Source organism: Lissotriton helveticus, chromosome 5_1 (assembly GCF_964261635.1).
Source record: "Lissotriton helveticus chromosome 5_1, aLisHel1.1, whole genome shotgun sequence".
In the NCBI taxonomy this organism is placed as follows: Eukaryota; Metazoa; Chordata; class Amphibia; order Caudata; family Salamandridae; genus Lissotriton; species Lissotriton helveticus.
The window spans coordinates 1,023,115,457-1,023,131,630 of NC_136065.1; the positions used below are offsets into that span (position 1 = coordinate 1,023,115,457).

General features: G+C 49.9%; 1 pseudogene across 1 annotated transcript; it reads right to left on the minus strand.

Moving 5' to 3' along the window:
• Positions 1–256: 256 nt before the first annotated feature.
• Positions 257–10,840, minus strand: LOC144755069 (homeobox protein zampogna-like; annotated as a pseudogene). Its single transcript, XR_013594837.1, has 2 exons — positions 10,275–10,840; positions 257–6,250 (listed from the first exon to the last, which is right to left on the minus strand). The product of XR_013594837.1 is annotated as a homeobox protein zampogna-like (transcript).
• Between the last annotated feature and the right edge of the window lie 5,334 nt (positions 10,841–16,174).

Genomic DNA, 16,174 nt, shown 5'->3' on the forward strand with positions numbered 1-16,174 from the left:
TATAAAGGGTTATTTTTATAATTTTGTTTTCACATTGCTGACATACCTGCATTCATCGGGCACAAGCAGTTCTCAAAGTAGTTACCTTGAACCTGCCTACGCCAGTTCTCTACAGCTTTTGACTCGACCCCATTCCCCCCTCCCCCACCGCTCCTCCCACCCCTGGATGTCTCAGTCTCTTTCAGACCCGCCCTCACTAGTAGTCCTGTGGAGTTCACCAATAAGAAGTGAAATGACTTTACTTCCGGCTTGTCGGTTTATGAAAATGAAACCAGAAAGTTTATTTATTATAAAATGTTATACATTTACAACGTTTTCTAATGTAGAAAAGTAAAACATGTATATACAACAATTTTCAAGGATAAAAAAAAACATCCTTCTGATTAAAGAAAGGAATCCAAAGGGGAGAAAAAATATGTTATTTTAGGAATCATCGTGTTGCTTACAAACTGCCCTTGCGAAACCCGGAATGTGTTTTTTACCTGAGTGCCGATTTTTGTTCTTTGATGTTAATCCAACTAAATATGAGCTTCTTATAGGAATTGGAAATAATTACTTACATTTGTTTACAAATATTTATAGATTAGAAGATGCACATTTCGGTACCTGTGGACTATGGCAGGGTCTTGTCCTGATGGTGAGGTGGCATCAGCCTGCCTCGGGGACAGCAGGGGGTGTCACGAGGCACTATCAGCATGAACAATAACATGGAGATATCAGGTATCTGAAACTGTCTCTGTTCACTTCTATCTAGAGAGAACTCTTGGGATCTCTTGTGTCTGTACATGACCTGTTCACCCCTGGAAGCTGCACATGATTCTGCACACGCCTGGAACCTGCACGTGATTCTGTACACCCCTGGGACCTGCACGTGATTCTGTACACCCCTGGGACCTCCACATGATTCTGTACACCCCTGGGACCTGCACGTGATTCTGTACACCCTTGGAACCTCCACGTGATTCTGTACACCCCTGGGACCTGCACATGATTCTGCACACGCCTGGAACCTGCACGTGATTCTGTACACCCCTGGGACCTGCACATGATTCTGCTCACGCCTGGAACCTGCACGTGATTCTGTACACCCCTGGGACCTGCACATGATTCTGTACACCCCTGGGACCTCCTACGAATGATTCTATACACCCTTGGAATGTGCACGTGATTCTGTACATCCCTGGGACCTGCATGTGATTCTGCACACGCCTGGAACCTGCACATGATTCTGCACACCCCTGGGTCCTGCATGTCATTCTGCACAACGCCTGGGACCTGCACATGATTTTGTACACCCCTGGAACCTGCACGTGATTCTGTACACCCCTGGAACCTGCACGTGATTCTGTACACCCCAGGGACCTGCACATGATTCTGTACACCCCGGGGACCTGCACATGATTCTGTACACCCCTGGGACCTGCACATGATTTTGTACACCCCAGGGACCTGCACATGATTCTGTACACCCCTGGGACCTGCACGTGATTCTGTACACCCCTGGGACCTGCACATGATTCTGTACACCCCTGGGATCTGCACATGATTCTGTACACCACTGGGACCAGCACATGATTCTGTACACACCTAGAACGTGCACATGATTCTGCACACCCCTGGGACCTGCACATGATTGTGCACAAGCCTGGAACCTGCTCATGATTTTGCACACCCCTGGGACCTGCACATGATTCTGTACACCCCTGGTACCTGCACATGATTCTGTACACACCTAGAACGTGCACATGATTCTGCACACCCCTGGGACCTGCACATGATTGTGCACATGCCTGAAACCTGCACATGATTGTGCACAAGCCTGGAACCTGCACATGATTCTGAACACCACTGGGACCTGCACGTGATTCTGTACACCCCTGGGACCTGCACTCGATTCTGTACACCCCTGGGACCTGCACATGATTCTGTACACCCCTTGGACCTGCACATGATTCTGTACACACCTAGAACCTGCACATGATTCTGCACACGCCTGGAACCTGCACGGAATTCTGTACACCCCTGGGAACTGCGCATGATTCTGTACACCCCTGGGACCTATAAATGATTCTATACACCCTTGGAACCTGCACGTGATTCTGTACATCCCTGGGACCTGCACGTGATTCTGCACACGCCTGGAACCTGCACATGATTCTGTACACCCCTGGGACCTGCACGTGATTCTACACACGCCTGGAACCTGCACGTGATTCTGTACACCCCTGGGACCTGCACATGATTCTGTACAACCCTGGGACCTGCACGTGATTCTGTACACCCCTAGGACCTGCACGTGATTCTGTACACCCCTGGGACCTGCACATGATTTTGTACACCCCTGGGACCTGCACATGATTCTGTACACCCCTGGGACCTGCACATGATTCTGTACACACCTAGAACGTGCACATGATTCTGCACACCCCTGGGACCTGCACATGATTGTGCACAAGCCTGGAACCTGCACATGATTTTGCACACCCCTGGGGCCTGCATATGATTCTGTACACCCCTGGGACCTGTACATGATTCTGTACACACCTAGAACGTACACATGATTCTGCACACGCCTGGAACCTGCACATGATTCTGCACAAGCCTGGAACCTGCACATGATTTTGCACACCGTTGGGACCTGCACATGATTCTGCATACCACTGGGACCTGCACATGATTCTGTACACACCTAGAACGTGCACATGATTCTGCACACCCCTGGGACCTGCACATGATTCTGCACACGCCTGGAACCTGCACGCGATTCTGTACATCCCTGGGACCTGCACATGATTCTGCACACGCCTGGAACCTACACAGGATTCTGTACACCCCTGGGAAGTACGAATGATTCTATACACCCTTGGAACCTGCACTTGATTCTGTACATCCCTGGGACCTGCATGTGATTCTGCACACGTCTGGAACCTGCACATGATTCGGTACACCCCTGGGACCTGCACGTGATTCTGCACACGCCTGGAACCTGCACGTGATTCTGTACACCCCTGGAACCTGCACGTGATTCTGTACACCCCTGGGACCTGCACATGATTCTGTACACCCCTGGGACCTGCACATGATTCTGTACACCCCTGGGACCTGCACGTGATTCTATACACCCCTGGGACCTGCACATGATTTTGTACACCCCTTGGACCTGCACATGATTCTTTACACACCTATAACCTGCACATGATTCTGTACACCCCTGGGTCCTGCTCATGATTCTGCACATGCCTGGAACCCGCACGGAGTTCTGTACACCCCTGGGACCTACGAATGATTCTATACACCCTTGGAACCTGCACGTGATTCTGTACATCCCTGGGACCTGCACGTGATTCTGCACACGCCTGGAACCTGCACATGATTCTGTACATCCCTGGGACCTGCACGTGATTCTGCACACGCCTGGAACCTGCACATGATTCTGTACATCCCTGGGACCTGCACGTGATTCTGCACACGCCTGGAACCTGCACGTGATTCTGTACACATCTGGGACCTGCATGTGATTCTGCACACCCCTGGAACCTGCACGTGATTCTGTACACCCCTGGGACCTGCACATGATTCTGCACACGCCTAGAACGTGCACATGATTCTGCACACCCCTGGGACCTGCACATGATTCTGCACACGCCAGGAACCTGCACGCGATTCTGTACATCCCTGGGACCTGCACATGATTCTGCACACGCCTGGAACCTGCACGGGATTCTGTACACCCCTGGGACCTACGAATGATTCTATACACCCTTGGAACCTGCACTTGATTCTGTACATCCCTTGGACCTGCATGTGATTCTGCACACGTCTGGAACCTGCACATGATTCGGTACACCCCTGGGACCTGCACCTGATTCTGTACACCCCTGGGACCTGCACGTGATTCTGTACACCCCTGGGACCTGCACGTGATTCTGTACACCCCTGGGACCTGCACATGATTTTGTACACCCTTGGGACCTGCACATGATTCTTTACACACCTATAACCTGCACATGATTCTGTACACCCCTGGGACCTGCACATGATTCTGTACACCCCTGGGACCTGCACATGATTCTGTACACCCCTTGGACCTGCACATGATTCTTTACACACCTATAACCTGCACATGATTCTGTACACCCCTGGGTCCTGCTCATGATTCTGCACACGCCTGGAACCTGCACGGAATTCTGTACATCCCTGGGACCTGCACGTGATTCTGCACACGCCTGGAACCTGCACATGATTCTGTACATCCCTGGGACCTGCACGTGATTCTGCACACGCCTGGAACCTGCACGTGATTCTGTACACATCTGGGACCTGCATGTGATTCTGCACACCCCTGGAACCTGCACGTGATTCTGTACACCCCTAGAACCTGCACATGATTCTGTACACCCCTGGGACCTGCACATCATTCTGTACACCCCTGGGACCTGCACATGATTCTGCACACCCCTGGAACCTGCACGTGATTCTGTAGACGACCGCCATCTACACATTACTCTGTTGTCCACTAGAGCCTGGGCACGATTCTATGCATCCCCGGACCCTGTACATGAGCCTTTTCACACCTGAATCCTGCACTTGATTCTGTGCACCCCAATTATCTGTACACGATTCTGCACATTTGCGGTACCTACACAGGATGTTTCAGACACATTGCATCTTCAAATGATAGTAGCACTCCAGTAATTTCGGCAGATAACTACTCCATAACCCCTGATAGCTGCTCGTAGTTTTACGCATCCCTGGGATCCCGCATTCTTCCTTGCACCCCTGTCACCTGCACGGCTCTGCACACACCTCTTGCATCTGAAAGTGATCCTGGGCGCCCTGTGCCTTGGCATGATTGCCCTCAGCTCATCCCTGATATTTACAGAACTGTCACATCTGCACGTCATTTTGACAGCCCTGAAGGGGATCGGCTGCACCCGTTCTCTGCGCCCCGCTGGTACTTTCACACCTTCTGCACAACCCTGCAAAGGCACATGACGCTGTACACCCCTTGCACCACAAACAACGCCAGGCAGCCCTGATATTTCGACATACCCCTGGTGTCTGTGGGTGACGTGGAGGCACCCGCTGTCTGTGGGAAGGTATAGGGCGGGCGCTGCGTGGACAGGCGGGTGTCACGCGTGTCATGCGAAAATCAGTGAATAATTGACAATAGGAGGTTGTACATATCCGCACACGCCCATAGGCACCTGTGGGGGTGCATACAGAGTCCCACAGGACCGACACCTGTGGGTGCCAGAGCTTATGACGGTCCTGTCCTCCCATCTGGCATCTGTACATGTCCCACGCACTCCTCTGGGGGTGGGGGGCAGTAGAAGTTGCAGATTGTTCTTGAAAGGTTCACTGCATCGGATTCTGGTCACATCCCACGCTTGCTTGTCTGTGTAAACATCCAGGAGGGATGCACACGTTTACAGGCGTATCTGACGGGTGTAGGTAGTTGTAGGCACCGTGGGTTGAATGCACAGGACGCCTCGTCAGGGCGCTACATACACAATTTTCAATAAAAAGCAGAGCTGATATCGAAAGGCTATGTTTTTGGAAGGGCCTTTGCGTCATTCTTAAGTGTCCCCTCTAGGCGCCTGTTTCCACGATCGCCTGTTCGTGCAGCCATTTCATGGATAAAGCTCGGCTGCGTTCATTGAAGGGGGTGGCCGCCCCTGCAGTACTCTCTGTCCACGGTACGTGTTCATAGGGCTCTCCTCCAGGATCCGCGGACCCACTCAAGGTCAATGATGCGCTCTCAAGGTCAATGATGCGCACTCTCTCCTCCCAGTCAATGCGGCGCTCCAGACAGGCCGAGGGCGAGGGCCAGCCGGGCAGGCAGTACATGTAGGGGTAGTAGTGGCAGGCCTGGTAGGCGAGAGGCCGGGCGGGCTGGGCCGGGGCGCCTCCTCCGGGCCCCCCTGCAGCTGGTCGTCGCGCACCAGCACCCGAATGGCCACCCTGCGCGCAGGGCCCGGCCCCGCGCAGAGCTGCGCAGCCTTCTGCTTGCGCTTAGTCTTGTAGCGCCGGTTCTGGAACCAGATCTTGACCTGCGTCTCGGTCAGCTTCAGACTGGCTGCCAGGGCGGCCCTCTCGGGCCCGGACAGGTAGCGCTGGAGGCTGAACCGGCGCTCCAGCTCGTAGACCTGCGCGTGGGAGAAGGCAGCCCTGGAGCGCTTCTTGGCCGGCCTGGGGAGCCCTGGGGGGCCGCTGCCGTCCGGCCCATCGCCCAGGTCCATGCAGGGCCCTGCGGAGAGAGGAGAGAGAGGGAGACTGGTTATAGTGTACATGCTCCCGACACTACACACTCCATGCATGCGCGCACAGCAGGTATTCATACACAGGAAGGACCAGGAATTAAGATATGGCAATGTCATCTGATTAAATATTCTGCAAAGGAAGGCATGTGAACTCAGAATTAAAGACTTTTCACCGAAAATATTTTTAATACCCTTTCATGACCCAAGACTACAGACTGTTCCATTATTTCTCCTTGAGGTAGAACAGTATATAGTACATTTGCCCTCTGTGTGCTTCGCGATAGCTGCAAATATGTTTACTAATCTGTTGGTGCACAGAAACCTGCAAAAACAGATAATCAACTAATACTGGGATAACAAAGGTACCCGGATGCAGCCGATGGAAAGCGCTGCTAAAAGGCATCGGAATAGAACAATAGGGGTAGAGACGGGGATCGGGCGCACTTCGGGATATTTATAGCATCCCGTAGTTTTTATATTTGTGGATTAAAAAATGTGTCTCCAGTGCCCTTCAGACTGACGTCTGCTCCGGGTCGCCACTGACACCGCCGTGTCACAAACCTAATCAAACACTACGCCTGCGCCAGGCAGAACTGAACACTAATACCATACAATCAAAAATAAAAGAATATTCGCACGACAGTTAGTAATTATTTTTGAAGGAAGTCTTTCAAACCTTCCAAATATAACACATTTTCTTAATTTCCGGTTACTATATTTTGAAATAACTTCTTTCGAAATAAAACATATCTTCAACCAGTATGTTTTTTTTATGTTATTACGACTATAATGATTGAAATGCACATAATAGGTTCGTACTTTCACTACTGTTTAAAAGTGCAATCGTATCGCGTTTAATTATTGTGTATATAAAATGTAATTCACTGTTTAACCTGTACATTATTCCCCGTAGGAAGCTCGGGTGGGACAGACGTATAGAGTCAATCTGCAGTTTAACCGAAGCCAAACGGGCCAAAATTAAAAATCATTACATTTCTGTACCACTGCCTTTTATTTCTAGGAGTCGCGAGAGCGCCACACCACTACCATCGTAAAGTAAAGTCCACATTTGTAAAGCGCACAATCACCCGTAAGGGTCTCTAGGCGCTGGGGGCCGTCGGGAAGATTAAGCGAGCTATTCCAGAGTCACATGGTGCTGGGCTAACCTGCCGCCGGGGATCGAACCGTGGCCCCCAGATTCCAGCGTCAGTCGCCCTGGCCGCCGCGCCACACCTCTCCCACCCGTGGCCTATTCAACAGGGCACCGGGAACCGGCAGACATAGAGTTAATCGATGATGCGCATTTTCAATGGCAGGTCGTACAAGGACAAATGTATTCCACTTCGAGAGAGTATGGGAAAGCCTTTTAGGCCTAGTACTTCATGAGAGAATTTCCTCTGGTGCACGCTAACGACACGGCGTTAAAAGGGAGGGTATTTGTAACTCACTAATAATTACACCGAATCAAAAATATTTTCATGTTAACTTTACCCACAACTCCTCCAAATTATGGGCCTTAATTCGCATGTTGGCTTGTAGCAAACCGACTAAAGGGCCCGGGTAGATGTTAAAACAATCTTCTTAATTTATAATTACCTTGACGAACCCTCTCTCCTAGCTTTGCTTAGCAGCGCCCAGCTTTTTAATGTGGGCGCCAGTCTTTATTGGCAGTGGCGGACCCGCACTATTCAACACCTTCGGGTATATTTTTTCGCTCTAAAATGAGTTCATGGATCCGTTGGGACGGATTATGGGGTTGATTTTCTAGCCTAAAAACGCGAAGCTCAGATACCTCATGCAACACCCTCACACAGCGCGCACTCACCCATACAAACGCACACATTTACACAACTGCACCAACAGACACACGACACACAGATACCGACCCCCACACAATCCTACCCAGACAGACGCACAATCAAACACTAAACCAATAATATAATCAAAGCCGGAGACAGGGTCGGACTGGCATCAAGGCAGGGCCATTGGAATTATACGACTGTGCAGCGCTTTTCGCATTTTTATAGATGTGCCACATAATCCATCATCTGCTAACTAATCTGCTGATTTTGACAAAAAAAAGTTAAGGGGTTCAAAAGTTGCTAAAACACGTAATGATATGTGTTGCCATGCAGTGGTAGGCCCTTTGCAAAGATGGACTGCTCACCTTTCTGTAGCTTATTGCTGTGTTTTGGGTATTAAACTGCTAGTAGTGAGATTCAACCAATGCCCTGACAGTGCTAATAAGTTTAAAAATGATAAAATCAATAATACTATCCCAAAATGTCCTTTATAATGCTGCACAATTGTCCTTTCCTTGACACATAATTTGGTCCTCCCCAGCCGCATAATCCCAGTGCCCCTGCCTAAAGGGCAATCAGAAAGTGTCCGGTGGGATAGTTTAACAGGTCAGCGCGTGGGCCCGTTTTTTTTTTTTTACTGTTTGGGCCTTGTTTTAATGTTTGGTGGGACGCTTTTTTTGGGGTTGATTTCACTGATATTACTACAAACATTGCCTGCAGCAGGCCGAAAATCTTGCCTCTCCCAAACCTTGCAAAAAACTTACACAGCGTGTGGTTAAAAACTGCCACTGTTTTAACTAACTGATTCGCTAATGCTTTCCACATTTATTGTGGTGCCTCTGTCGCAGGCCGACCCTGACCGCAAGTGCAGATATTCATAAACAGAGGCATGGTCGTTCACAGGTACGAATAGCCACACACTCTCATACAGAGACAGACACTTTTTAATACCGACAAACGCCACATCAAATAAATAACTAAACAAGAGGAATCACATCCGCATGCAGATACCTAGACGGCGCTCCGCGAAGAAACACCAACAAATACGAAATACATAGATAGTCGAGGGCGCGCACACATACACACACTGACACCTATACTAGTCAACGGAGAGATACACACAGTAGCAGAGGAGACATGAAGTCTCGCGCGGATCACTCGCTGGAACCCACAGGCACACAGCTGGAAATACAGCTGTGCAGAGAGGCACCAGTAATCAAGCACAAACACAGTCACAAAACACACAGTCACACAACACGGCCATACGCAGATACACCACACACAACATCCACGCACAAGCAGTCAGAAATCCAAATACAATAAGAGAACCACATAGTCCCGCAAAGACACATACAATCGGCCACTAAAACATGACTTGTTTTCCTTCAGCGTCCCATGGGCCTTGAACCTCACACAGTTGATGAAAGGCGGGCCTGTGCCTCTGAAGCCGGCCGTGAAGAAGAGCGCGTTAAATTTCCACACGCAGATGTTGGAGGCTAGGAAGTTGGTCACCGACACCGGCTTGTTTCTTAGCGCCTTGAATCCTGGTGTCTTGCCGCCTGCCTGGCTTGGTTGCAAGGATGGAGGCGCACTGAGGCCCCCCCGCCTCGCATCACTGCCTCTCACTTCACAGAGAACAGCCACACTTCATGCACAAACTCGGACACCCTGATTCCTACCGTACCTGTTCAATGACGTGTTATTTTGCGAAGGATCCTCATATGTCCCTTCCTTTACGACTAGATAATGTCCCAGACAATCGTCTAACCCCTTCCCCCGCTGCTTGTCGCCCCATCGACGACACAGCAGCGAGGGTTGCACGCGCCCCTTGAATGCATTTATGTCTTAATGATGGCTTTATTGAAGCCACACACCGCTTTCTCTGATGTGGCTAGTGATGTTATAGGGCTGGTTATTATGCCGCTAAACACAGAGGGGCAGATTTACAAGCCCATTGCGCCACTTTTGCGTCATTTCCCCCATGTTAAAAGTGGCGCAAAAGTGGCGCAAGGGACTTGTAAATCTGCCCAAGAGAGTTATAATGATAGAGACGCTCACTAAAATCCTCGAGACACACACACACAACGAGAATAAGATTCGGGGGGGGGGGGGCGCTGCTCCTCCCCCTAAAAGGATGGATCAATAACATCCACACGAGGTAGCGCCCCACCCATCCCCATGCATGCCTGCACCCCGCTCCCCACTCTACCTGTGTCCGGATCGCCCTCGGCAGGGTCCCAGGGGGGCTCTTCGGTCCCGGACTCTGAGCTCCTCTTCTTCCAGCGCTCCGGGCTCTCGGGGGGCAGCAGCCAGGCCCCCTTCCTCTCCTCTCCTGAGAGTTTCTCTTGGGGGTCCGAGGTGTGCTCTGTGGTCCCCAGCGGCAGTTTCCGCAGGGCGCCCCTTCTCTCCTCCCTGCCCTCAGCGGGCAGCTCGCCCCGAGGGTCCCCGGCCTCCCCCTCCGAGCCCCGGCTCAGGATGTCCTGGATGCGGAAAGACGTGATGCAGGCGGCGCGGTGGGACATGTTACCGCATCCCCGGCGGAGCCCCCGAGCCCTGCCCCGGAGCCGAGCGAGCGCAGGGTCCCTCCCGGCCCTCCGGCAGGAGCGAGGTGCGGCCAGTCACCCTGCTGGTATGTGCTGTGGAGTCATGTGTGGAGGGAGGGCCGCTGCGGGTGGGGGAGTGGACGCCGGGGGTGACTCACTTTAGGAATCCATCCGCCTCAGGTGCACGGGGGCACCGCCCAGACTGCACCGACCCCGCTCAGCAGCACCTCCAGAGCCCCTCTGGACTTGAAATGGAGCCCGCGTAACCCTCCGACCCTTCTCTTGCAGTCCTGGAAAGAAGGCGGGGAGGATGGGACGGCTCAAGGAAGAGGGGGGTGGACGAGAGAGGACACTCACGTAGGAACCCAGCTCTGGGAGCCAGCTGCGTCTCTGGTACAACTCTAAGACAGGGGGGCACCGCCCACACTGGCACAGAACTCCCCTCACTGGGCCACTTGAGCCTATTCTAGATTGAGACCCTCACCCATCACAAGGCCCCTGCCCTCCTGAGCCGGCTCCTGGAGTCCTCGACAGCCGGAGGGAGGGCCAGCTTCGGATCCATGGCGTGCGTGCCCCACAAAACCCACGGTGGCCCACTAAGGGCGCTGGAAGCCCTTTCTGGCAAGCTCATGGGACATAAGATTCAAGTCCCCCTGACTTTAACCTGGTGAGTCCACCCATACAAAACCTGCCCCCGTTTAGGGGCGTTCGTTAACAAGTTTGACCCTAGAAGCAGGTTAACTTTGTTAAACTTTCTTGGGTAACCACATTCACCCCCACCCCCCTTGACTAGGCCCATGAAAGCACTGAATGAGACACAGAGTCCAGCCCACTCAATTGTTTTAGCACAGACACCATTTAGTTCAATATAAGGTTGGATGGAGGTGGGACCCTGTAGGAAGCTGCCTCTTTATGTGATATACCAAAATGAGGTATGGTGTGCAAAGAGCCAGGGGTTCCCTTATGAGTGGACAGGGGCTTGCACCAGCAATCCTGAGGTGCTCTTCTAGGAGTAGTGTGGTCGTGCAGCCTTAGGCTTATCAGAGAGGAGTGTTGGACGTCTGCACATTCACACAATAGTCAATAAATGATGCACACTACACATAATGAGATCCACACCAATTTATAAAAAAAAAACACACATCTTTATATGTGGTTAGGCACCAGAATCAATACAATCAGGTAAGTACATTTTGCAAGAGAAATACTTTTACTTGCATTTTTTGGAAGCTGCAATGTTATCCTATGGGAGGGAAAACAAGTATGGCAATCAGGTACAGTACAGTGACTTACTAGACAAATCTCCTGGACTTGAGGTGAGTATGGGGCAAGGTCCAAGGAAGCACCCGCAGGTCACCTCCAGCGGCACTAGGGTGGTTGGGTGCAGTTGTGCAATCAGCATCAGGTGCCCAATTAGTCCCCATTTTCCAGGGGACTAATCCCCATTAGTCTATGGGGATTGGTCTCCTGGAAAAGAGTCTGCAGGCTTCAACTGGGGTCCAATCAGCCTGAACCAACAGGTTCAAGTCATGCGATGCTAGGGGACACTGGTGGTCTACTTCTGCTCGGACTGGGGTGGCCGGGCCAGAGAGTTTTTGAGGTGTTGGGTTTCTTCTTCCGGGAGCACTCACGGTTTAGGGTGGCCTGCAAACAGAGGCGGCAGGCGATTTCGAGGAGTTCACGAGGGGTGAAACCAAAGTGCACTCTTTCTCTGGAGGGCTTGGGGACCACACTGACAACAGAGTCCTGGAGGTACTTCTTGGGGTGCCTGCATGATGCAAGGGAGCAGTTCCACTGCTCTACAAGCATTCTCGAGCCTTTTTTGAAGGCAGGCCTTCCTCCCAAGCTTTGGAGGCACAACACCTGCAGGACGAGATGTCTTTGGAACAGATTTGATGGGGAACAGTAGACAGGGGTGTAGGGTTGGTGCCAGTTGTTCTTTTTCAGTGTTCTGGTTCCACAGCTCTTCAGTGTCCTCCTTCTTCATAGGTTATCAGGATCCGATTTTCCGGTGCCATGGCCTCCCCTAAATTCTGAATTTAGGGGCTTTAGGGGATTGTAGGGTAGTAGCCAATGGGCTACCTACCCCTGGGGTCACTATGGCTAGTATGTGGGAAGTGGGCCTAACACTGTCCCTGTCCCAATGTTCCTAAGGGCTAACTCTGAAAAGTTGCCTCCACTTCAGGTAGCCCACTTTAGGGTGGTACTGGCCTGGGGGTGGAGGCGCCTATCTGACTTGCTAATTTTCCCTCCTGTCCAGGTGCCAAAAGGCTCTGGACAAAGGGGATCAGCTTCCTCTCCTGTGAGAGAAGCCAGATTCACATACAAATGTAGGTGGGCTTTTTGAAGCTCCTCTGCCTTGGAATGCTAATCTGCAATCAAGTTTAGGGAGGGCGTGTAAGCACCCTCTACCAGAGCATGCAGTGTTTGTGGACATGGCACACAGTGATATGTGCCATGCCATGTTTTCACTTTTGTCTGCACCAAGACACGCAGCCTGCAGTGGCAGTCTGTATGTGTTTGGTGAGGGGTCCTTTAGGGTGGCACAATTCATGCTGCAGCCCTTAAGGACCCTCTTTAGCCTCCTTGCTCTAGGTACCAGGGGTACCACTTACTACGATTTTACAGGGGTGCCAAAGGCATTGCCAATCGGGGTACAATAATACAGTTTTGGGATATAGACCTGGCACTGGGGACCTGGTTAGTAGAAACCCAGTGCACTTCCAGTCGAAATCACATCAAATACCAGGCAAAAAGTGGGGATGACCATGTCAACAAGGTCCACTTCCCTACAATCCATGAGTATTTTTCAGTGGCTAAGATAATCCCAAGTATTCCTTGCATCATTTTTTTGTATTCTTTTATATGACACCCTAAGTGCACTGGCCTTGCCCAGACATGTGTCCAGTTCCCACTGTGCCACCGGAACTAATCTGCACTGGACTTATGAGCCCCGATCAGAGTAAAACTGGTCTTGGGTTGCTTTTGTTCCAGTTTAGGGTGGACCTGGCCTGGCAGTTCGGGTTGGTCTGTTCCTACTGGAGCAGAGTCAAGATTGATTTGCCTATGATACGGTCCAAACTAAGGTGGTATAGTATCCAAAATAACAATGAACAGGGATGCTGCCTGAATAACTACCAGTGGCTGATATTAATTCAAACATTCTATACATCACTTTTTGTACACTTTACTATGATGCCTTAAGTGCAGAGGGAACGCCCAGACATGGGTCCAGTGCCCACTGTGCCACTGGAACTAAGCTGCACCAGACTCATCAGCCCTGATTAGGGTGAAACTGGTCCTGGGCTGCTTGTGTTCTAGTTCAGGGAGGACCTAGCCTGGCAGTTCCGGATGGTCTGTTCCTATTGGTGCATTTTTGTATACTTCAGTTAGGAAATGAACTGGGCATGTGATGAGTAGAAGATCTTGGGATCTGGAGGGTGACATTTTAATAACCTATGATCGGAAGACTCACTTCAGAAGAATAGACCCTTTCCATGTACTGAGCAGATGTTGTGCTTGTCTTTCCATTACACACGTTTGGTCTTTAATTTACAAAGTGGGCACATGTCATGGAGTGTCGGGGAGCTCGATGCGATCACTTCCCTCTGAAAAGTGAATGTTTGAAAACCATACAGAAAAGCTAAAAACCATGTTCTGAGGTGACCTTGAATACACCTCTTTTTATTGGAGTACTATCACTCCCTAATTCTCAATCAGTATGTTTAACAGTATTAGCAATCTCACAGTGCACTACAAATCAAGTCTAGAATAAAATAGGAATTTATTTAGATAAAAAAAGGACCTCCCAATGGGTTACAATCTAAAACAATTATATTTCTATTATCATATATAAAAAAAGTCTTGTTTCGGTGTACAGTTTATCTTTTTCCAGCTTCATCAGGACGAGAATATTTTAAAATCTGATCAATTTATTACGAATTTCTGATTCTTCAATTTCAGAATTTCTTCACAATTCAGTGTATCTTCTGGCTTTTTTAATAGTGCCTTATAAATTTATTGTCTTTAAGGTATAGTCAATTACCGCTGTACATTTGGAGCTGCACTCGTGCGTGTTAAGTTACGAGTGGAAGTGAGTTCTCTGTTCGTGATGCATATGCCCAAGATCCTAGTATTGCCCATATGTTGTCATTTCTTCTTGATTATTAGTATGTCATATTTTGGCAATCATTCTTCATTAAGGTATTTTTGGGGGATCTGTTGGTTTCACGTCGCCTCCCTGCTCCAAGCGTTCGATTCCAGAAGTGCCTCGGAAAACCATACAAACATGTAGGAGCACACCTCACACAACTATCTAGGCAGCTTTTTCTAGATTGGGCAAATATCTGGCCATTCATTTTGGCGCTATTAGTAAAACGTGACTGCCCGCTAGGCTTGCCCAAGTGCTGTATATTTTGAAAATAGGTTGGATTTAATACAAAAAATACTGAAACCCTATTCAATAGATAATTAAAAATAATTGGGAGTCATTGAGGTGCACATTGAAACTTTTATTGGAGCCACAGAGCAGAAAGGAAAAAGGTGGCTAAGACTGTGTCAATCCAAGCTATTTACCACTAGTGTCCTAGGGTTGATCTGAATGGCAACACCACAAACATAGTGTCTCATAAGTAATGCAAGGACTCAACTCCCAAGGAAATACATTCCAAAGCCACCTCAAAGAAGGCTGAAATGCACTGTGAAAGATGTCCAGACATGGACGTGAGCAGAGAACCATCTCCACATAGGTCGATACCAACACAAGCAAAACCCCCCCATTGACTAGGGCCTTCATGGAGGACCTGTTTGATAGGCTTCACCAGGATATCTTGCTGTTCCAGGAGAAGGTCACAAAAAGTATCAAAGATATGTGTCATGATCTGGGAGTGAAGAACCCGGTTATTTAGGACCCGGCGGTGCCAGGGGCACGCCCAAAGTCTTCGGGTTCACCTGTCTTAGAATACAGAGACACGGGACTCTTCGTGGTGACGTCAAAGATCGATTTTATTGACTGCAGCCAGTAACAGAAGTCCTAGAAATCATCACGGTATGAGTTCTCAGGAGACTGCTCAATTTTACAAAGCGAGTCATCCTTTTTATGCTAAAAATCACATTCCAGACAAATACCTAACATTTACGAACTGTCCAATCACATGTATCCACACCAAAGGTATCGCATGACGGTAAAACCCACTTTTCAATTGCCCGGCCCATGATCAATCATCGGACAAACCCAACATTCTTCTTTAGACAGGCCGAACGAACCCATAATAAAAAGGCCAAAACCCATATCATAAATAGACCATAAAGAAGAAACAGAAACAGGTAAGAGTAGGATAAGACATATTTGTGTGTAGTAAAACTTTACGATGTCCTGCGTTCTGATCTTAGTCTTGATCGGCTAGCGGGCAAGAACTGGCTCAGCAAGGTCGGCTTCAGGCAACGGGGTCAGTTCACTTTGGGTCATGTAAAAGTCAGCGCAAACCTCAGCTAAAGGACACGGGTCTTAAAGACTCATTCAGCCGCAGTCATCGGCCTATGTGAGGGCAACCACAAAATGGCTGCC